We start from the raw sequence: 22,226 nt of genomic DNA, 5'->3' as shown, positions 1-22,226 counted from the left end.
CGTTCAGTGAGCCTGTATCTTTTTGTTCGTGCATTTAATCCATTCACATTAAGGTAATTATTGATATGTATGATCTTATTACTATTTTCTTAGTTGTCTTGGGTTTGTTTTTGTAGGTCCTTTTCTTCTCTTGTGTTTCCCACTTATAGAAGTTCCTTTAGCATTTGTTGTAGAGCTGGTTTGATGGTGTTAACTTCTCTTAGCTTTTGCTTATCTCTAAGCTTTTGATTTCTCCGACAAATCTGAATGAGATCCTTGCTGGGTAGAGGAATCTTTTTTGTAGGTTCTTCCCTTTCATCACTTTAAATATATTGTGCCCCTCCCTTCCGGCCTGTAGAGTTTCTGCTGAGAAATCAGTTGTTAACTTTATGGGAGTTCCCTTGCATGTTTTTTGTCATTTTCCCTTGTTGCTTTCAATAATTTTTCTTTGTCTGTAATTTTCATCAATTTGATTACTATGTGTCTTGGGGTGTTTCTCCTTGGGTTTATCCTGCCTGAGACTCTCTGTGCTTCCTGCACTTGGTTAGTTATTTCCTTTCCCATGTTAGGTAAATTTTCGACAATAATCTCTTCAATTATTTTCTTGTGTCCTTCCTCTCTCTCTTCTCCTTCTGGGACTCCTATTATTAGAATATTGGTGTGTTTAATGTTGTCCCAGAGGTGTCTTAGGCTGCCTTCATTTCTTTTCATTCTTTTTTCTTTATTCTGTTCTGCAGCAGTGATTTCCACTATTCTGTCTTCCAGATCAATTATCTGTTCTTCTGCTTCAGTTATTCTGCTATTGATTCCTTCTAGTGTAGTTTTCATTTCAGCTATTGTATTGTTCATCTCTCTTTGTTCTTTAATTTTTCCAGGTGTTTGTTCTTTAATTCTTCTAGGTCTTTGTTAAACATTTCTTGCATCTTCTTTACCTTTGCCTCCATTCTTTTTCTGAGGTCCTGGATTATCTTCACTATCATTAGTCTGTATTCTTTTTCTGGAAGGGTGCCTATCTCCACCTCATTTAGTTGTTTTTCTGGGTTTTTATCTTGTTCCTTCATCTGGTACATAGTCCTCTGAATTTTCATTTTGCCTCTCTTTCTATGAATGTGGTTTTCATTCCACAGGTTGCAGGATTATAGTTCTTCTTGCTTCTGTTGTCTGCCTTCTGGTGGATGAGGCTATCTAAGAGGTGTGTGCAATTTCCTGATGGGAGGGACTTGTGGTGCTTAGAGCTGGATGTTGCCCTGGTGGGCAGGGCTCAGTAAAACTTTAATTCACTTGTCTGTTGATGGGTGGGTCTGAGTTCCCTCCCTTTTGGTTGTTTGTTCTGAGGCGACCCAGCACTGGAGCTTACAGTTTCTTTGATGTGGCTAATGGCAGAGGGCTTATGCCAAAGACTACTTCCAAAACTTCTGCTGCCAGTGTCCTTGTCCCCACAGTGAGCCACAGCTGCTCCCCTCCTCTGCAGGAAACGCTCCAACACTAGCAGGTCAGTCTGGTTTAGTCTCCTGCAGGGTCACTGCTCCTTCACCCCTGGGTCCTGATGCACACAGTACTTTGTGTGTGCCCTCCAAGAATGGAGTTTCTGTTTCCCCCAGTCCTGTCAAAGTCCTGCAATCAAATCCCACTAGTCTTCAAAGTCTGATTCCCTTGGAATTCCACCTCCCATTCCCAGGTTGGGAAGCCTGACATGGGGCTCAGAACCTTCACTCCAGTAGTTGGACTTCTGTGATATAAGTGTTCTCCAGTTTGTGAGTCACCCACCCAGTGGTTATCGGATTTGATTTTATTGTGCTTGAGCCCTTCCTACCATCTCATTGTGGCTTCTCCTTTGTCTTCGTTGTGGCGTATCTTTTTTTTTTTTTTTTTTTTTTTAATTTTTTTTTTTTTTAGTTTTTTGCCATACGCGGGCCTCTCACTGTTGTGGCCTCTCCCCTTGCGGAGCACAGGCTCCGGACGCGCAGGCTCAGCGGCCACGGCTCACGGGCCCAGCCGCTCCGCGGCATGTGGGATCTTCCTGGACCGGGGCACAAACCCGCGTCCCCTGCATCGGCAGGCGGACTCTCAACCACTGCGCCACCAGGGAAGCCCTGTGGCGTATCTTTTTAGGTGAGTTCCCGTGTCTTTCTATCAATGATTGTTCAGCAGTTAGTTGTGATTCCGGAACTCTCACAAGAGGGAGTGAGCACATGTCCTTCTACTCTGCCATCTTGAACCAATCTATCGTCTTTTGTTTTTTTTACCTTCTTCTCACAAAATGGTCTCTACCCCACCCACCACATATTCCATTGTTCTGCTCTTCTCTCAGTTACCTGAACCTCTCATCTTAACACTGTGTATGAGTCAGGGTTCTCCTGAGAAACAGAAGATATCTCTCTATATTTATATCCTTCTTTGTATATATCTATGTCTATGTCATATATCTCTATCTGAGATATATGAGAGAGAGAGAGAGAGAGAGAGATTTTAATGAATTGGCTTATACAGTTATGACAGCTGGCCAGTCTGAAATCTGCCGGGCAGCCTGTAAGTAGAAAATTCAGACAGGGTTTTTATGTTGCTATTTTCAGGCAGAATTTTTTCTTCTGGAAATTTCAGTCTTTGCTCTTAAGGCCTTCAATTGGTTGGATGACATTCACCCACATTATGAATGGTAGTACTTTAAAGTCTACTGATAGTAAATATTAATCCATCTAAAAAATATCTTCATATCAACATTTAAGCTGGTGTTTGACTAAACAACTGGGTACCACACACTAGCCAAGCTGATACATAAAATTAACCATTATATCCTGCCTGGGGCTGTAGCTTTCCTTTTCCTAAGAATAAAACATTTCCTAGAAATAAAACATTTATCTTTCAAGGATGACTATTGTTTATCAAAACATGATTTTTCTCTCTCCTTACTCTTACCTTCCTTTGGATCATGTCTTAAATGACTATATAATTTATTGTCTAAGCAGGAATCTTTCTTAGTCCAGGCCAAATCAGGGCTATCTCTCCCAAGAATTGTGCTACTGAGTTAGGGAGCGAAACAGCTAAATGGTTCTGTAGAGTTGTATGCTCAGAGGAGCATAATATAAAAAAAATAGTAAAAGAAAAAATAAGATTGAGGGACTATATGGAGACTTCCATGATTAGAATAATCTACCATCTCTTGAGATGTACACATTGCTATATTTAAAATGTATAACCAACAAGGACCTACTGTATAGCACAGGGAACTCTGCTCAATATTATGTAACAACCTAAATGGGAAAAGAATTTGAAAAAGAATAAATATATGTATATGTATAACTGAATCTCTCTGCTGTACACCTGAAACTATCACAACATTGTTAATCAACTATACTCCAATATAAAATAAAAAGTTAAAATAAATAAAAATATTTAAAAAATAAAAAATAGCTCATAATTACTGAGCGTTTTCTATGTAACAGACACAAATACTTGTGCATTTAATCCAAATAAAAATCTTTTAAGGTGAAAACAATTATTTTCCCATTTTATAGATGAAGAACCTGAGGCTTGCTGCACTTAGGTGACTTGCCGAAAGCCTCAGAACAAAAATAGTCAGGGGAATTGAATGAAAGCCATCTGTGCTATACATCTCATCATTGAGGAAGAACAATAAAAGGTAGTGACTGGTTTCATAATTATCATCACTGTCATCAAAACCATTGAATTCCAACCCCTCTAGCAATTATATTTCCAGGAATTTATCTCACAGTTATAATGCATAAGTATAATAAAGTATGTTCAAAAAAAAGAGAAGAATCTACCACCTCAATAAGACACATATTTTTTCTTTCAAACTTCTGTTTATTGAATACTGAGACCTCTAAGCTATAATTATTGACCATTAGTCTCTTATCCTTTGCTGAAAGAGAGTAGAATAGAGGTTGGCTAAACAATGTAAATGAAAAACAATCTCTCTCTTTATTCACTTTTGCTCATCCCAAATATTTTATATGATATTATTAAATTTCTCTCTCTCTCCCTGCTCCACCCCCACTTTCTTTCCTTTATAATTTCTTGCCTCCATTCCATATTCTGGGTAAAGAGAATAAAACCAGTAAGAATTGGGAAATAAAGCAAAGCTTAAGTATTTCTACCCGACTCTTGAATATCTATCTCTCCATCAGATTATAATCAGTGCTATGTCAGGATTTAAATTTTTTTGTGATTTCAGTGATAGCATGATATCTCATGCTTAAAAGATTTCTAAAATTTTGTTTACTGCTCTCAGGGACTCAGACTAGATTATGATGAGCTGAAAAAATTCCAAACACCAAAAAAACCAGTTTATTTCTCATTCATATTACTCACTTTTATACCCATTTAGTCACCATGATGATGGAGGAGTTGTACTTACTTAGGTTTCCACTCTCTCCAGTCTGGATTTAAAAATGCAGCAAATTACATTACCTCTCAAACTTCTAACTAATGGCAAAATGTAGCAAAACACATTATATAGGATAAAGCAAATCACACAGAGGAGTAACTAATCAAACGGGGGCAGGGAAGTGAAATCATATCATGAACTTGGAAGTAGAAAAACAAATACTTATGAGAAGTCCTGATACCTATCAGAGTGTTTAATCAATATATGCTGATATGATTTGTCCTTATCCATGATCTTTACAAATTTGAACACACTTTCCACTTCATTGAATTATTTCTCCTCAAGTTGTTGCAGTGGTAATGCCTCTTGGCACGTGGCACAAATCATGTTGAATCTGATGATATTTCTCCTTGGGTTTCTCCCCCATGCATACATACTATTTCCTTCTGTTTCTTGTAAAGAAATGTGTTTCAATGTATTCTATAATCTTTTACAACTCCTTGCCTCACTTCACGCCATTTCTTTTTATTGTAATTCACTCTTTATTCTTAAACAGACCAATAGCTCCTCATACTTTGAACCAAAGTAGAATTTCCTAATCTCTCTGTCCCAAGGCTGGATTAGAGTCTTCCTTCTGTGTTCGCAGATAGGTATCTGTCTCTACCAATGGATTTTATAGCCCTCGAAGTCAGGGACAATATTTTATTTCATCTATTATATATTAACTGTCTTATCTACCTTATAACTGATTCTATATCCGGTGACTACCATGACAAGTAGGGTATGCTTAATAAATATTTGTTTGAATTCACCTCTGTTGTAGGAAGCATTTTTCAGATGATAGCTGACTGGCTATTGTCAAGGTATCACTATTGGACCAGATTTTCTGTGCTTGATGGGAGTTTATTCATTATATGATGATATTTTAACTTTGTAGAAGATCAAACATTAAGAAATTAACATATATTGCAACAAGATAGATTTTATTTACACAGGATGACAATTACCAGAATTATTACTAAACATACACTATAATTAATACTAGGTGGTAGATTCTACAAGTCAAAGGCTTAAACATATGGAACAATAAAAACTTTACTGGACAGAATGTTTATTCATTTCAATGACTTGATTTATACTAAAAGGTAATAGTCTTTCTTAATAAATTGTATTTCCATGGAATCTCTTTGTTTATCCCTGGAGTAAATCTTAATACTTCTCTTCAATACTCAAAAGAACGCTTTAAAGAAAAACTGAGATGTGACATTTTGCTGAAAGTTTCATGACGTGAAGAGATTTCATAACATACAATCATGCAGCAATTTATACTAAAGTACCATTTTGATAGGTCTTCCCTCCAAAATGTCTTTTTCTGATTCCCTATTCCCCTTTTCCAGGCTTTCCCTGGCCTCTCAGGTGAAGAATATGTAATATTGATCAAGAGGGCTTAGGAATGTGGTAAGCTAGTGATGAAAGCCCAAAACCATGCCTTACTCTAAGTTGTTTACCTTCTATTAATCTTGATAATAAAGCATACACCACAAATTTAAAATGCAGATTAAGTACTATGGCTGTAATGTGTTTAACACAACATCTAATTCACTGTACTGATTGTAACAATGGTGACAAAGGTATCCTGAGACAGAGAGAACATTCTTAGTCCATTTGACATAATCTCCATTATTCTTGTAAAAAGCAACATATAATATACAATGTCATTAGAAATGGGTTCAATGCAAGTTTCTCTGGCTTATCTTCCAACCAATGTGCCATCCTTAAGTTCCTTTGCTGTTGCTGTTGTAGACCGCTTTATAAAATAAGCACTCAAAATCCTGGCTGAGTCCCTTTTCTCCTGGGTCATGTTTCTCCTGAGGTTATTCTCATATTTCTTTTCCACTAGCATCCCAGAGAAAACACTAGCTTCCTTGATTATGTTTTAACTGGATTTATCTGCTAAGGTGCTTTCAGTCAGTACATTAACCAGCAGCAGATTTCATGGACTATTTATATTAATACTCACTGATTAGTAGATGTGGTTATGACAAGTGGTTTTCCATGTGTAGGCTCATGCAGGATCTCTAGATGCTTCAGGTTTATTGTGAATCAGTGCTTATTCTACAAACCTGTGTATAATATTCTTCAAGGTTTTTGGATAGTCCTAAGGAATTGCAAATAAGTTATATCAAAATATAAAGATTTCTTTTTTTTAACTTTTTATTTTGTTTATTTATTTTTGACTTTATTGGGTCTTCGTTGCTGCATGAGGGCTTTCTCTAGTTGCAGCAAGCAGGGGCTACTCTTTGTTGCGGTGTGCGGGCTTCCCATTGTGGTGGCTTCCCTTGTTATGGAGCACGGGGTCCAGGCACGCAAGCTTCAGTAGTTGTGGCACACAGGCTCAGCAGTTGTAGCTCACGGACTCTAGAGCGCAGGCTCAGTATTTGTAGTGCACAGGCTTAGCTGCTCTGCGGCATGTGGGATCTTCCCGGACTGGGGCTTGAACCCGTGTCCCCTGCATTGGCAGGCGGACTCCCAACCACTCTGCCACCAGGGAAGTCCCCAAAATATAAAGATTTCTAAAAATGCCTCTAGGTTTTAGAGCAGATACTTCTTGGCTTTTTACCCAGTTAAGTAGATATTTTGTAGGTAAAGTTTATGAGGACTTTTTAATGCTGTAATGTCCTTTAAGAATAAAAAAATAAACCAAAAACCTCATCAATTCCCAAACTGAGATTTTCTATTTGTCATTAGGTAGTCTATGAAAGAAATCAAGGATCTATTCCAACAGAATTGAAAAAAATATTTTTTATATTAAAAATCACTGTAAGTGCCCAAGAGGGTATCTTATTATGAATATGTCTTTTAAAGTCATCATAGACCCTTTCATTGAGATGAATCTTACAGCTCTTTTAATCCAAAGAACAGTTTTAAAAGAAAATTTCAAAATAATCTACCTTTGTTGCAATGCCAGGCACTGATTACAGGTGTAGATTACAAAGTGAACATGATAGTCAAAATCCCGTGGGAGGAATTGGGAGACTGGGATTGACACATATACATTATTGATATTATGTATAAAACAGACAACTGATGGGAACATACTGTATAGCACAGATAACTCTACCTGATGCACTGTGGTGACCTAAATGGGAGGGAAGTCCAAAAGGGAAGGTGATATCTGTATGTGTATGGCTGATTCATTTTTTTGTGCAGACAACATTGTAAAGCAACCATACTCCAGAAAATTTTATTTAAAAAACCCCTAGTCTTAAGAAATGTAAATTCTAGTGGAGGAAGAGACAATAAACAATATATATGTAAAATATATGATATATCATATTGTTCCAAGGAGGAAAATCAACAAAGCGAAGAGAAATTAGGAGAGTTTAGAGAGTTGAAACATTTAGTGACATAGTTAGCTAAGGCACCACTTTGAGGACATTTGAGCAAAATGATGTAGAAGGTAAATTGTTGAGCCATCTGGCTATCTGCAGAAAGAGGATTACTTTTATAGGAAATGAATGCAAGGTAAGGAGTCTACAAAGTTTGAAAAAAAAAGGTGGGGTGAGAGTTTGGGAATGGAACAAATGAGGGAAAAATCTTAAGAGTGAGGGCAGCAAGATAATGGGATGTGGACTACATCAGATTGTAAAGGGTTTTCTGGGTCTTTGTAAGAATTTTGAGTGAAGTGAAAACCAAGTGGAGACTACTGAGCAAAGGGAATGCCATGATCACTCTCATTTCTTTGTTGATACTTGACCGAGATGTGCCAGTGTAAAAGTAAGGAGATATGAGACAACCCAAGGGAGAGATGACGGTGATGTGGAACACGAAGGTAAATATAGAGGTAGAGAGGAAAAAATAGATTTGGGGCAATTTTGAATCAACAGGATTTCCCAAAAGATGGACTGATTCTTGGATACTCAAGAAGAGGGATCATGGGGCTTCCCTGGTGGCACAGTTTTTGAGAGTCCGCCTGCCGATGCAGGGGATGCGGGTTCGTGCCCCGGTCTGGGAAGATCCCACATGCCACAGAGCGGCTGGGCCCGTGAGCCATGGCCGCTGAGCCTGTGCATCCAGAGCCTGTGCTCCACAACGGGAGAGGCCACAACAGTGAGAGGCCCGCGTACAGCAAAAAAAAAAAAAAAAAAAGAAGAGGGATCATGATGACTCTGAAGTTGTTAGAATGAACAATTGGAAAGACGGAGTGAACTTCAATAAAATGGGGGGTGCTTCAGGTGAAGATTTTGACAGTTGAGGGCATATTGTCTTTGAGATGTTTACTAAATATATAACTGGAGATGTTGCATAGGAATATGGATATATCAATATGAATCTGAAGCTCGGTGGAGAATTTTGGCTGGAGATAAAAATTTGGAAATCATTAGCATATTTTTTTCAAGGCATGCTGTCTACATGGTTGCAGCCAAGGATTAGACCAACAGTTGGATTTAACCAAGGTTGTAGTTTTGGCAGTGGGGATCAATAAAGCAAGGGAAAGGCAAATGAGTTGAAGTTGCATAAGATTTAGTAATTTCTGTGGTTAACCATTAAATTTTAAATTGTGTAAGGAGGATAGAGGGGAGCTGAAGGGATTCTGGACAATAAAAAGTTGATAGAAATGGTAGGTCATTACTCCTGTTGGACCTAATGGTCTGTTGGGTTTAGACAGGTAAGGGGAAATACAGAGTGATGAGCACAGAGAGGGCTATAAGAAATCGGGATTGGAGAGAGGTCAAGTTGAGACATATAATTCTTCTTTGTATTTTTGAAGTCACATAAACAGAAATTTTAAACCGTATTTCATACTTATGTAGACATCACTATTAAATATTCAAAATAAAACATTTACAAAATATAAATTTGATAATGTTTATAAAACAAATTACAAGCCTTTTAAAAATAGGAAAGAAGTCCAATTTTTCTAGATTCTATACATTGTTTTTGGGACAAATGACTCGAAGATAATAAATTGAACATGATTGTTATCAAACAGCAGTGCATTTACTGAGTAAAATTGAAAAATATATGTGGAGTTGTCACTTCATATGATATAAAGAAAATTTAAATGTACCTAAGTTGTAAGAAGTGTCTAAAGTTACACAAAATGATTTCATAACAGTCTCCTATCACTTACATTTATATGACATTTAAACATTTTTTGAACATTTAATAATAACTATCTTCACACAAAGGATTCTGAGGTTGGTGGAAGAGAGACTTACAAATAACAAAACTGAGGAACAATTTAGATTTCCCAGAGCCACACAATTGGTCTCCTTCTTAACTCCTTCTTACGCTAAGGTATAAGACTTAGTGTTGGCAGGGATGTTAGATTATTTTATTTAAAGTCCTGAATTTACAGAGAAAAACCTGAGACACAGACACTTAAGTTAGTGACTTAGCCAGGTCACTTCCTTACCATACTTAACATCAGGAGATTTATAAAAGTCAATTTGCCAAGCTGAAATGTTGCATGGGAATTCTCACTAGGAGAGCAGTTTATTTTGGAGGAGAACAAGACTGGATTCACATAATACAAGTCTATCCATAAATTTGACTCAAATTTTACTTTTTCTAAGTTAGTTATTTTTAAAGGGAGCTGAGGAGGATGATGAAGTAAGGATTAAATGATATGCACAATCTGAGTCTCAGGCTGTAATGTAGCAGAATGCAGGTTTTATCCTGACAAGTTTGTCAAGACCATATAAAATAAATATTTCAAAAAGAAAAGTTATTTTGGACATTGGGCAAGCTAATTTGAATTATAATACACAATCCACATAATAAATTCACTTTCTTCTCAAACGTTTGGACAGTCTTTGAATTTGCCTTTTTGTTTTTGCAATGCTAACCAAATCATGGGTGTTAGCTTTTTATTTGCATGACACTATTTCTAGAAAGGAAATTCAATGCCCGTTGGAGGTTTGGGGGCTAGTAGATCTCTATAATCATCTTTTTCATCCTTGAAATGCTATTACATATTAACCAAGGCTTGCAAAGCTTGTTGCTTCACATAAAGCAAAATGCAATCATCATCTTTTAGAATATGTTCTCCATTTCAATTTAATGAGTCTACTATCATGCCACCATACTATGGAGAAAAATAAGTGCTTGGAAACATTTTGAAATGGCTCTAATTTTAGGTATAATTATTTAACACTAGTGATGAGAAATTAAACAACTGAAATTCCTCCAATTAATAACAATATAGATATAGATAAAGGCATTTGAGGGTGATTAATTCATTTATTTGTTTGTTTGCTGGTCACATTATGTCTTTAGTATTGTCACTTATCTCTCTAAAGATTCTGGTGCAGTAAATGACCTCATGGAATTCCTATTGATTGCTGGCCTTTCTGTGCTCTCAGATAGTCTGCCAAGTTCACACATTAGATTGAGTGGATCTATTCCACATAAAAGAAAAAATATATAAAATCAAACTGTACATTTTCTTTTCATCTATGAACTTGAAAGATATTAAAGCAAGAACAAATGCTTCCCAAACCACAAATTGTCATTGAATAGGAAAAAAAGCCAATTAGTATAAAACTCTATCTGGGGGAAAAAAATTAAAAGCCTAATTTAACTATCTTCAGAAGATGTTTTCAACAGGTTTCTAATTAATCACTTCTCATTAATGAGTTCCTACTTCAGTTCAGGTGAAGGTAGTAAATCCTATATAACCACAGAAATATTTATAGTTGAAAGTCCAAGATGGAATTTTCTACAAGTATTTTGTTGTTACTATTGTAATTGCTATAATGGCAAGCTGCTAACTATGCTTACTTAAACAATATTTAATAATATAATGATTTTTACTTTTTGACCTAAGCTCTAGTAAAAATAGTAATAATGTATTATAATGTACATCAATTCTATCAAATACTTTTCTGGAAAAAAATGTAAAGCTTACATAACTAATCCCAGAAATTGAAAAAACAAAAGCTCTGTGTTCTGTAAATATAAAACACAGTAAGGTTTACAAATTTTATCTAATGATTCAAAGGTCTAGTAATTAACTGAGCACAGAATGTGGACCTAGCCTTATACTAAAATAAAAGGATTAGAATAAAAATAATAATTAACTGGTATCATTTTTTTGTATAGATGTATGAATATTTCACACAATATAAGATTTTTCTAGTCATAGTAAATAAAATACTAAATAATATTTGTACTTGCTTAAGTTTAACCGGTATTACACGAAGTGAGAGAGTAACATTGACATATATACACTACCAAATGTAAAATAGATAGCTAGTGGGAAGCAGCTGCATAGCACAAGGAGATCAGCTCGGTGCTTTGTGACCACCTAAAGGGGTGGGATAGGGAGGGTGGGAGGGAGACGCAGCAGGGAGGAGATATGGGGATATATGTATACATATAGCTGATTCACTTTGTTGTAAAGCAGAAACTAACACAACATTGTAAAGCAATTATACTCCAATAAAGATGTTAAAAATTAATTAATTAATTAATTAAAGGGTTAAAACAAGCACTGTAAAATATTTTGGGAGGGTTTTAAAAGAAATACACCTAAGAATGTCATTTATTTTAGGAATGTTTTGTTCCTGTCAGTGTACAAAATGTATCTATGTAATTTAGCAGATAATTATAATTTTTATCATATGTAAAATGATATAAACAATTGTTACTCAAAAAGGTAGTACTCTATTATATGTGTATACCAGACAAATCATAGTTTTATATCAGAAAGAATTTTAAGCAAAGCTTAAGAAAATAATAAAAGTGCACTGCATGCAACTAAAACTTTAATTAATGTAAGGATGCCCTCCCCCCCATTTTTTGGATAGATTTTTCAACATTATTTGCATATTGTTATGGAACATGATTAACTTCTTTTAGAGTTGCTCTAGCCACAATTCTGTAATTACATGTTTCATTAGTGTGGACCATTCATGTAGTTTGAATAGTCTTCCCAGGGCACAATGACAAAGCATGCACCCCAGGAATTCTCTAATACTTTCTTTTCATTGGGAGATCCCACTAGTTTCTAATAATGCTCTTCTGACTAATTTCTCACTGTGACTACTCATAGTTATTATCTTTCAAAGATAACATCTATGAGATTCTCTGAAAGTATGTGAACTGAATAGTGCACAGTGCCGTTTAACAAATGCAGCAAAGAATATTAAATTGAGACTACATGATCTCCTCCATTTAACGGTTATGATTCCTTGGGTGTTTAATAACCCCTAAACTAAAAACTATATTCTCACATGTAATTACTGATTTCTGAAAGAAAACAAAAGAATATACACTAAACATTAATTTTATTTAAATGAATTATAAGCTCAAGTTTGGCAGAAAATCCAATAGGTTAATATCTAATATCATTAAGGGAATTTACAATTTCATAAATAGGACTTCAAAGAAAAACATTACCAAGGGAACTATTCAGTAAGTAATTTGAATTCCATGTTCCACAAATGCTATGGCACATTACATATATTTAGTGACATAATATAAACAGAAGCTTCCTCAAAAACATAATGTCAAATTCTCCTCATTTGACTCAGCAGTCCAACTACTGGGCATATACCCAGAGAAAACCATAATTCAAAAAGACATACACACCCCAATGTTCACTGCAGCAGTATTTACAATAACCAGGTCATGGAAGTAATCTAAATGCCCATTGACAGACGAATGGATAAAGAAGATGTGGTACATATATACAATGGAATATTACTCAACCATAAAACGGAACAAAATTGGGTCATTTATAGAGACGTGGAAGAACCTAGAGACTGTCATACAGAGTGAAGTAAGTCAGAAAGAGAAAACAATATATTGTATATTAACACATATATGTGGAATCTAGAAAAATAGTACAGATGAACCTGTTTGCAAGGCAGAAATAGAGACACAAATGTAGAGAACAAAAGTATGGACACCACCAAGGGGAGCAAGCGGGGAAGGGGTGGTGGTGGGATGAACTGGGAGATTGGGATTGACATATATACTCTAATATGTATAAAATAGGTAACTAATAAGAACCTGCTGTATAAAAATAAATGACTAAAATTAAATTTAAAAAAAATTCTCCTAATTCAAGATTACATATCTGATTGAATTTTCTGAGTTTTTTTACTTCTTGTTTTAGTTCAAAGAATTCATTTTTTTGTCTTAGGAAAAACATTTTCTGTTTAAATTGTTGGATAAGTATTCTGTTGTGTGACAATGTGCCTTTGTGTTGCCCAGGATAAAGTTTATAAAGTTTGTAAATTATATCTCAAATATTTAAATCATATACAGTATTTTTTATTTGTTGAGCATTTTCGATATTTAAAATAATTTTATAAATGTATTTAATTTGATTCGATCCTGAGCTTTCCTTAGATCAAAATTTTAGTCCTATAAACATTACCCCACTAAATTAAAATACCATTATATCTTTTTTTCTTTCACATCTGTGGCGTTTTTAAACATGCTAAAACATAAATCTCTACATGTTTAAAATTATTTTTATGTAAGTTAGATAGTTTTGTAGAATTTTCCTGCATTAACTAGTCTTAAAATATTTTTGCATTTTCTAAATTAAACTATACATTAAGAAAAACAAAATATTTAATCAATATTATTTAATCAGATCTTTGTTAAAATGTTTTTGAAAATATATATCCTTTGTACTTAGCACCAACTGATCTCAAACAACTGCAAATAAAAACTTGATCAAATATTGGGGTGTGTCCACATCTAGAGTTATGGAAGTCATCAGTGTGGTTATACAGTAATAAATTAGATCAAATGAAATTGTGAATCATCTTTAGTACCTATTAATTTCCCAAATATGTATTTATGTATATATATAATTAAATGTATTAAAGTACCATTAGAGATTTTATGGATAAGAGAATTTATTTTTTACAAGAAAATGAATAGTAAAAGTATAACCTTATTGTCAAAATCAGTGCTTCAATCAATTTAAAAGGATGATAAAAATATTTTATAAGACATAAATTCATCTGTAAGATGATAATTATCTGTAATATTTTAAAAATCATACTTGATTAGAATATTTTAAAATATCCCAGAAACTTTTATCTTTAAGCAAGGAAAGTGTGAGTAAATGTTCCAACATATTCTACACGTTGACAATTATAGTAGGCAGAATTCTAAAATCTCTCCTAATATATTCTATATTCTCCTGTTGTAAACTCACCACATAATCCCTGGGACTCTGAATATGATGTATTTTATTCCTATGATTTGATTATATTAAATGGCACAATTGACCTTAAGAGAAGATTATTCCTGTAGGCCTGATCCAAATGCATAGGTTTTTTTTTTTAAAGTAGAGAGTTTTTTCCTGATTGGTCACAGAAGAGTAAGTCAAAGATTCAAAGCACTAGACTGGTTTGATACATAATAGTTAACTGGAAGATGAGGGGACCCACGTGGGAAGGAAGGCAGATGACCTTCAGGCCTGTAGAGCAGTCTTCCCCTTATAGCAGGCAAAGGAGTGAGGAATCCATTCATACAAACACAAGGAACAGAATTCTCTAACAAGAATGTGTTTAGAACAGTTTTGTTCTAAAGCTCAGACAGACAAAAACTCAGTCCTGGTAACATCTTGATTTCAGCATTGAGATATCCTGAGCAGATAACCCAACCATTCTATGCTGGACTCCAGACACAGAAAAATTGTCAGATAATTAATTTGTGTGGTTAAGTAGCTTAGTTTTGTCATTTGTTCAGAAGTGCCAATGAAATTACTGTCACTATATAATTTCAAATATACAGGTAGTTTTCTTCTAATTGAAAAAAATTTAAATAATGGTTGCTGACATCATTAAAATTAATATCTAATCAGCAAAATTATTATTTTCTAAAAAAAATGGTCATTTCCTAGCAAAATAGAAAAATATTCTGAGTTTCCTGATTGCCCTGCCAAACACAGAAACACCTTTATTTTTCACTTTTGAACAAGAAAATTTTTCTCAGCTGCAAAATAACATGAAAGTTTATACATGGTATAATAAACAATGTAAATAGGTACAAACTAAGAGGTAAATTTCTAAGGAAGAGGGAATAAATAATTCGAAAAAATTTTCTTGTAAAAGTTGAAAAGACAATCACCAAGGTAACATCTAAGTATTAAAATTGTATCATTATTTAAGGGAACACGAAGACAAAAAAAATCACCATAGTCTTGCTAAATGATGAATACAACTTATTACAGCTTTAAATAAGGATATCATCATACATTGATCAGAAATAAAAAGATAGAAGAAATCCCAATTACACATTTCAGGTGTCTGTACAATAAAACCTATCAATAGGAGAGGCTTTTACACCCACGAAACAATTGTCCACGACAAAGCTGTGAGAGAGATGCTTCAAAAGAGGGGGAATGTATCCTACACACCTGTTGTATAACATGTTATACAAATTCTCATTATCCCTGCTTTCAAAAACTTATGCTATACCATCTTTATAACCACAGGGAAGAATAATGTTCTGAATGAAGAGTGAAACAGTCATCTAAATTAGGGTAAAAATATGCCTGGATATACAAATTCAGTAATGGCAATAAACAAATTAGCATGCACATAAAAACTGATAAATTAATTGAGGTTCTAGAGTAAACATCAAGTACTTAAGAGGTTATTTTATAGTTAATATCATGAAGCAAACTTTGTAATGTGAATTTCCAGTATTAAGATCAAAAGGTGATTAAAACTCTGATCTCTGAGTAACCAATGTATTTTTAAGAGAATGATCCTTTGAATAAGATTCAAGCTTATAAAAGAGAGAGACAATATACTCATAGACACAAAATACTTATGCATGTAGATTAAACCTGTAGTTATTCTTTATTAGGCAATACGTTATAAAATACTGTTAGGCTAAATACAAATCGTAATAGGTAATTAGTTTTCCACAGTACCTAATTCACATACCTTTTAAATTAAAAAAGTTACCTAGGACTAAAATTGCAGTACTTTTCCGAAGTACAATTATCTACCCAGAATGACTCAGAATTGTAATTTTCAGGAAATTTACATTCATTCATCCAGGAAGATATTTCTAGTGGATATTTTCTAGGTTATTTAAGACAATCATATAGTTTATTTAGGCTAGCTGTTTTACCTCTACATACCATAAAATTTAATTACTTATTTGAGAATAGTGAAAAAGGAAAAGAAAAAAATAAACCTTTGTCCATGTGTGTGCATGCACACTCATGTGGTTACTACTGTAACATCTCAACCTGCTATCGGCAATTGTTTCCTAAGGTTGCCAGTATAGTACCTTCCATTGATCATCATTACCCATGTACTGTAAGACTCTTTGTCTAGAAATCTCCCACATTTCTTCGCATCTTGAGAACAGAGGCACTAACTGCCCTTTCGTATTAAACTTTATTTTCAAGGATGTGCGTATAGCAAACAGCCTTGGAAGACAGAAAAATCTCTTCTGCTGCAGCCAAGAACAGGCTTGTTTACTGTCCAGTATAATAATGATAGTATATCTTTATGGGGAAACATTGGACATGTTCGCTTGTGGTCCAATGTCAATGATTCAGGATTCTTAAGTTCAGGACTCCTTTTCTGTAACAAAAGCCAATGTACGCAAAAGAATCTACTAGCCCTTGTGGCATTGCCCTGTGAGAATTGGGTTTTGGAAAACTGACACAAGGACAAAATGATGCTCCACCTACTGCTGTTGTTATGAGTAAGAAATCTTCTTTTGTGTCGGATCCAGGAGCATTGGTTCTTCTCCCAGTATCCATGAAATGGGAATCTTTTGGCTTCTGGACTCAATTCCACTGTGTAGGGGGACAGTTCCCCACAGCAACAAGCAATTTTCTGGACACCAACTGGGTGTCCTACAATTCAATTCAATTCTGAAACTATCTACCAAGAGATAGCATCAGATCCCACAGATTAAGGGTTCAGTCCCATAAGACTGCCCCTCACTTCAGATGTCAGTAGCAAGCTCAGGTTGTTACCTGTGCTTCTGACAGACAGGATACAGAGTAGAGGTTCCAACAATCCTCTCCAACTTGCAATACCAATCACAAGTCCTTACCGATCAACTTGCTGTAAATCAGAGGTTACCATGACCTCCTCTTTGGTTTTGATTAAATTTGCTAGAGTGGCTCAAAGTACTCAGAGAATCATTTTACTTACTAGGTTACCAGTTTATTATGAAACACGATTATGCATGTATATTGTGCGTATCGTGTTAACCTTGTTTCACTTCTCCAGGTTTATGGGCAGGTGTTGTATGGAGTTAAGTTACTTCTTCATCTAACATGCTGCTCTCTGTGGATACAGTTTTATTCTCTCTTCCTAGAATATTTGACCTGAGAACAGTTATAGAAAATTGAACTGCAGTCACTTCAGTGAAACTGATCTTGCAGGTTAGACTCTTAAAACATGTCTTAGCAGTGTACTTTATGTCACAATATATTTGATTTCCTCCTCTGAAAAATAACATCAAGAATATAATCCACGGTGCTCTATTATATACTAAAGGTAAAATACTATCAAGTGGAATTCAAACTGTTTTGTTTTGCTTTTTAACTTCAAGGTGGTTCAGAATGTCATGCTGTTGCTTGCAGCAAATGGATTATAGACTTCTATTTTAATATTCTAAAATGAGTAGACATGTTCTCACACCATGGACGCTCCAGGGACCAAGTAGTGTATTGTAATCTTATTTACTTCTTGAAGAGCATTGGAGTTTATTAGTCTGGGTGAATGGAGAGGCAAAATGGATAGTGGAAAATGACAACATGGCTCTATCTGTCTTATTTTTCTCTAGCGAGTGACTACAAGGAATAAAAATACTACAAGGAATAAAAATAAATTTCCTTGAAGAAATTTAAATGGTCAGTTTCAATGCCATGTAAATATTACTTGGGAAGTAGTTTATATAAAAACAATATGTCATAAAATTTAAAGTGATTTGCAATTTTCACCCCAAATGTGTACTTTGCACAAGAGGATTCTATTTTTTTATTCTGCTTATTCAGGACTTTTTGACTATCTCTCTATGTTGATTTCAGATATTTTTCTGGATCCATTAGAAAGAAAAGTGTCAGTGGGGCAGCCTATATAGAACCTTAAATAGGTCTGTGGTCATTTTTTTAAAAATTTTTACTAGACCATAATATTTACACACTGAAAATGACAGTTGCATGAGGAAATATGGAGATGAGTTGGTCTTGAGCTATGTTACGTAGAAGGTGTAATTTATACCAAGTAAGAGGCTGCACTTGATATTAAGCTATTCTAATGAAAAATAAAGTATCTCTATGGGTACATAGAAAAACATTGCCCTGGCTCAGAAAGGAGTATCATTATATTAGCATATGGTTTTACCAAATTAGCAAAACTGTACTGAAATAAAACCTAATAACTATAATTTATTTAATTATCTGGCAAATATAATTAAATATAGAGATCTTTCATAGACATTATAAAATATTTTGACCAAACTAGTAAATAGGTCAAAATTATTAGTGACCATTTAGTATTGGACTGATAATTTTAATCCTTTCAAATATGACTTTTAATTTTTAACCCTGAATGTCTGTCTTGAATGCAAAATGTGCAAGAACATTCCCTTTAAAGGAACAAAGCTCAAATAATGGGACGCAAGGCATCATGAGTAGATTAATAATAATAACAAAGAACTGAAAAACATTTGGTGGGAAGTAGAAGGTTTCGCCATTTATACAACAAAGGTGGTCACCTACTCTAATAATGCATGTCGATTCTAAAACAGAAGAGACTATAGCTTGGGATACCGTAAAACAAAATAACATAAGGCTAGAAAGTATGCCATCCCATCTCACCATCACTCAACATCTATGGAAAATCAATTTTGAGTAGAAGCAGGATACAATTTCATGATGCCAAGAAGCCTCACAATGAACTGATACGCAAAAAACTACAGTCAAAAGACATAGGGTTGGGCTTCCCTGGTGGCGCAGTGGTTGGGAGTGCGCCTGCCGATGCAGGGGACACGGGTTCGTGCCCCAGTCCGGGAAGATCCCACATGCCGCGGAGTGGCTGGGCCTGTGAGCCATGGCCGCTGAGCCTGCGCGTCCGGAGCCTGTGCTCCGCAATGGGAGAGACCACAAGAGTGAGAGGCCCGCGCACCGCAAATAACAATAATAATAATAATAGTAATAGTAGTAACAAAATAATGAGAGTGTAAATAATATTTACTATTTGCTAGACACTGTCATATTTCTTGATTTTTATTTTTTAAGTAAGCAAAAATTCTATTTTTCTCCATGGATATATTAGAAAAGGTTTGATCATGGGATGAATACTTTATAACTGCTGCTTCATTTTTAAGATATGAACTTTTTTTTTCATTAAAGTATCATTACATTCAATGTGTCTCTTTCAAAGGTACCATATTTAAGTGGAAAAAAATCAGTATCCTTTACTCTTTTTTTTCTTATTTCCATAAATCTCAGATAAATCTCAGAAGGTCTCACAATAGTAATCATATTATTTTCTATTGAGAACAGTAATGCAAATTATTCTTAAATTTTACCTGTTTTCCTCTTCAAAAAACAAAGTAAATTAAATATTGTGAGAACTGTGTATTTTTTGTGAATTTTCTAGGATTAATGTAGTTACAAAGTGGGTCAAATATTTTGAAGCATATTTAAACTAGCTGCTTGTAAGGGTTTGTTGCCACACCCGTAAAACAAGCATTTTAACATGAAACTGGGTGCACTGACCTGAAAGAGGGAGAAGTGGGAATTTTGGCACCCCAGCAGAATCATTGAAAAAATGTAGAGTATTCTGTGTAGAGTTTGTTTTGGAGAGATCTTATCCTTCAGAATAAATGCCATGCAAAATAGCTTAAGCCTCGTAACACTCCTTCTTTTGATAAAAACACAAGCAAAAACATAGAAACCCTTTAAGTCCTCCTATAATATATGGAAAATAGGTAAATGCAGAAACAAAACAAATAAATATACAAAACCAAAACAAATCGAAATACACATGCCCAGTTATCAGTTTTTAGTGGAAGAAGAGAAAGGCAAAAAAAAAGGATAAGTGGAAGTAAAGAAAAATGTTAAACAAGACCAATTATATATTTGATATGTCACAGGCATTGTGTTATTTAAAACTAAAAAATTTCAGATGAATATCTATTTTATATCTATTTAAATATAGGTAACTCAAGAATATCATGTAAAATTCAAAATGTCTCAAAGATAGGACTGAGAATGATACCCATATTTATAACAAGACTTACATTTGAAAGTTATGTGCTATAATAGATGGGATTGCATCTACATTTAAATGAAAGATGGCTAGAAATAAAATTTAGGAAAAAAAGTCTGAAGTTTGTTACCTATCTTGGATAAACATGATAAAAATTAGAATATTATTTGTATACTATTTCAAAGACATGTACATGCTATTTAACCAATACACACACACTCACACATACACATATACAAGCATGGCAGAAGCTATTTTTTTTTTGAATCAGTGCTGGATATAGGACCCTCCTAAATCTTGAGCTATCATTTATCACCCATATGTCCTTGAATAATTTCTCTTTATTTTTATCTATAAATTTAGATTATCTACAGACTTGGGATGATAACATCTATTGAAGAGATTTGATATATTATTTAACAATAACGTATGTATAAGTTTCTAGTATATAGAGGCTTCTAAAAATCTACTAAGACAGACTGCATTTCTTCTGCATTAGATCTTCACAGCTGTGCCACTGATTTATCCCTCCCGGCTAATTCTACTACATAACCAAATTCCCCTTACTTACTTCTTGTTTTTCCCAGTAAAAGACTACAGTTAATAATTCAGTATTGCATATTTGAATATTGCTGAGAGAACTGATCTTAAAAGTTATCATCAAAAGAAAAAAATTTTTGTAACTACAGAGGGTGACAACTGACAGATATTAACTAGACTTATTGTGGTGATGATTTCTCACTATATACAAACAGAATCATTATGTTGTTCAGCTGAAACTAATTTAATGTTATGTGTCAATTATACCTCAATTTAAGAAAAGAGCCTTTTTCTGTTTGATTTTAAGATAATTGCAGATTTCTGAGATTGGATTTTTCTTATTGCAAATTGTTCTAGATGAAGTTTTTCTTATTTAGGTCTAGATTTTTTTTTTGACAGTTTGATTCAGTAACAAATCTAGGTATTTGAGCACACACATAAATAAGAAAAAAGAAATTTGACAAATCAGCGGCATGGCAATGAAGACCATTCTCTTAATGTAGAAATGAGGTCTGTCTTAGTAGATATTTAGAAGCTTCTCTATACTAGAAACTTACGTTATTATTAAATAATATATCAAATCTATTAAATAGATGTTATGACCCCAAGTCTATAGATAAATAATCTGAATTTATAGATTAAAAAATAAAGAGAAATTTTTCAAGGACATATAGGTAATAAATGATAAGGTCAAGATATCAACAATGGATCTGTTTGATGCTAAAACCTACAATTTACCTAACATATTATATTCCCTTACAAAATATTTTGTTGGAAGAGACAAATTATAATGATGAGGTACTACTATCTTCTCATTAATCCTCCACAGTTCAAATTCATTTAACAGATATCTGATAGTTTATCATCTCACGAGTAATGTAGAATCTATATATTATATAATTCTCTCACAAAAAAGTATAAAGCTTGATAAGCTTTCAATTTCTACATTTTCAAATGAAGAAAAATAATTCCCAAGGACCAAAATTTTTTTAAAAATTTGAGACTATCAACTGTCAATAAGCAATAGCAAAGTTTTGTTTTCCTTTTTCTGCTTTTGCTCTCTCTTCAAAGCTTACTACGCTGTTCATGTTTAATATATGGTTATGAACAATAAATAAACTACCACTTTT

The sequence above is a fragment of the Phocoena sinus genome, chromosome 1 (assembly GCF_008692025.1).
Source record: "Phocoena sinus isolate mPhoSin1 chromosome 1, mPhoSin1.pri, whole genome shotgun sequence".
NCBI classification, from domain to species: Eukaryota; Metazoa; Chordata; class Mammalia; order Artiodactyla; family Phocoenidae; genus Phocoena; species Phocoena sinus.
The sequence above is the reverse complement of the archived record's forward strand: the minus strand, read 5'-3'. Positions refer to the sequence as shown.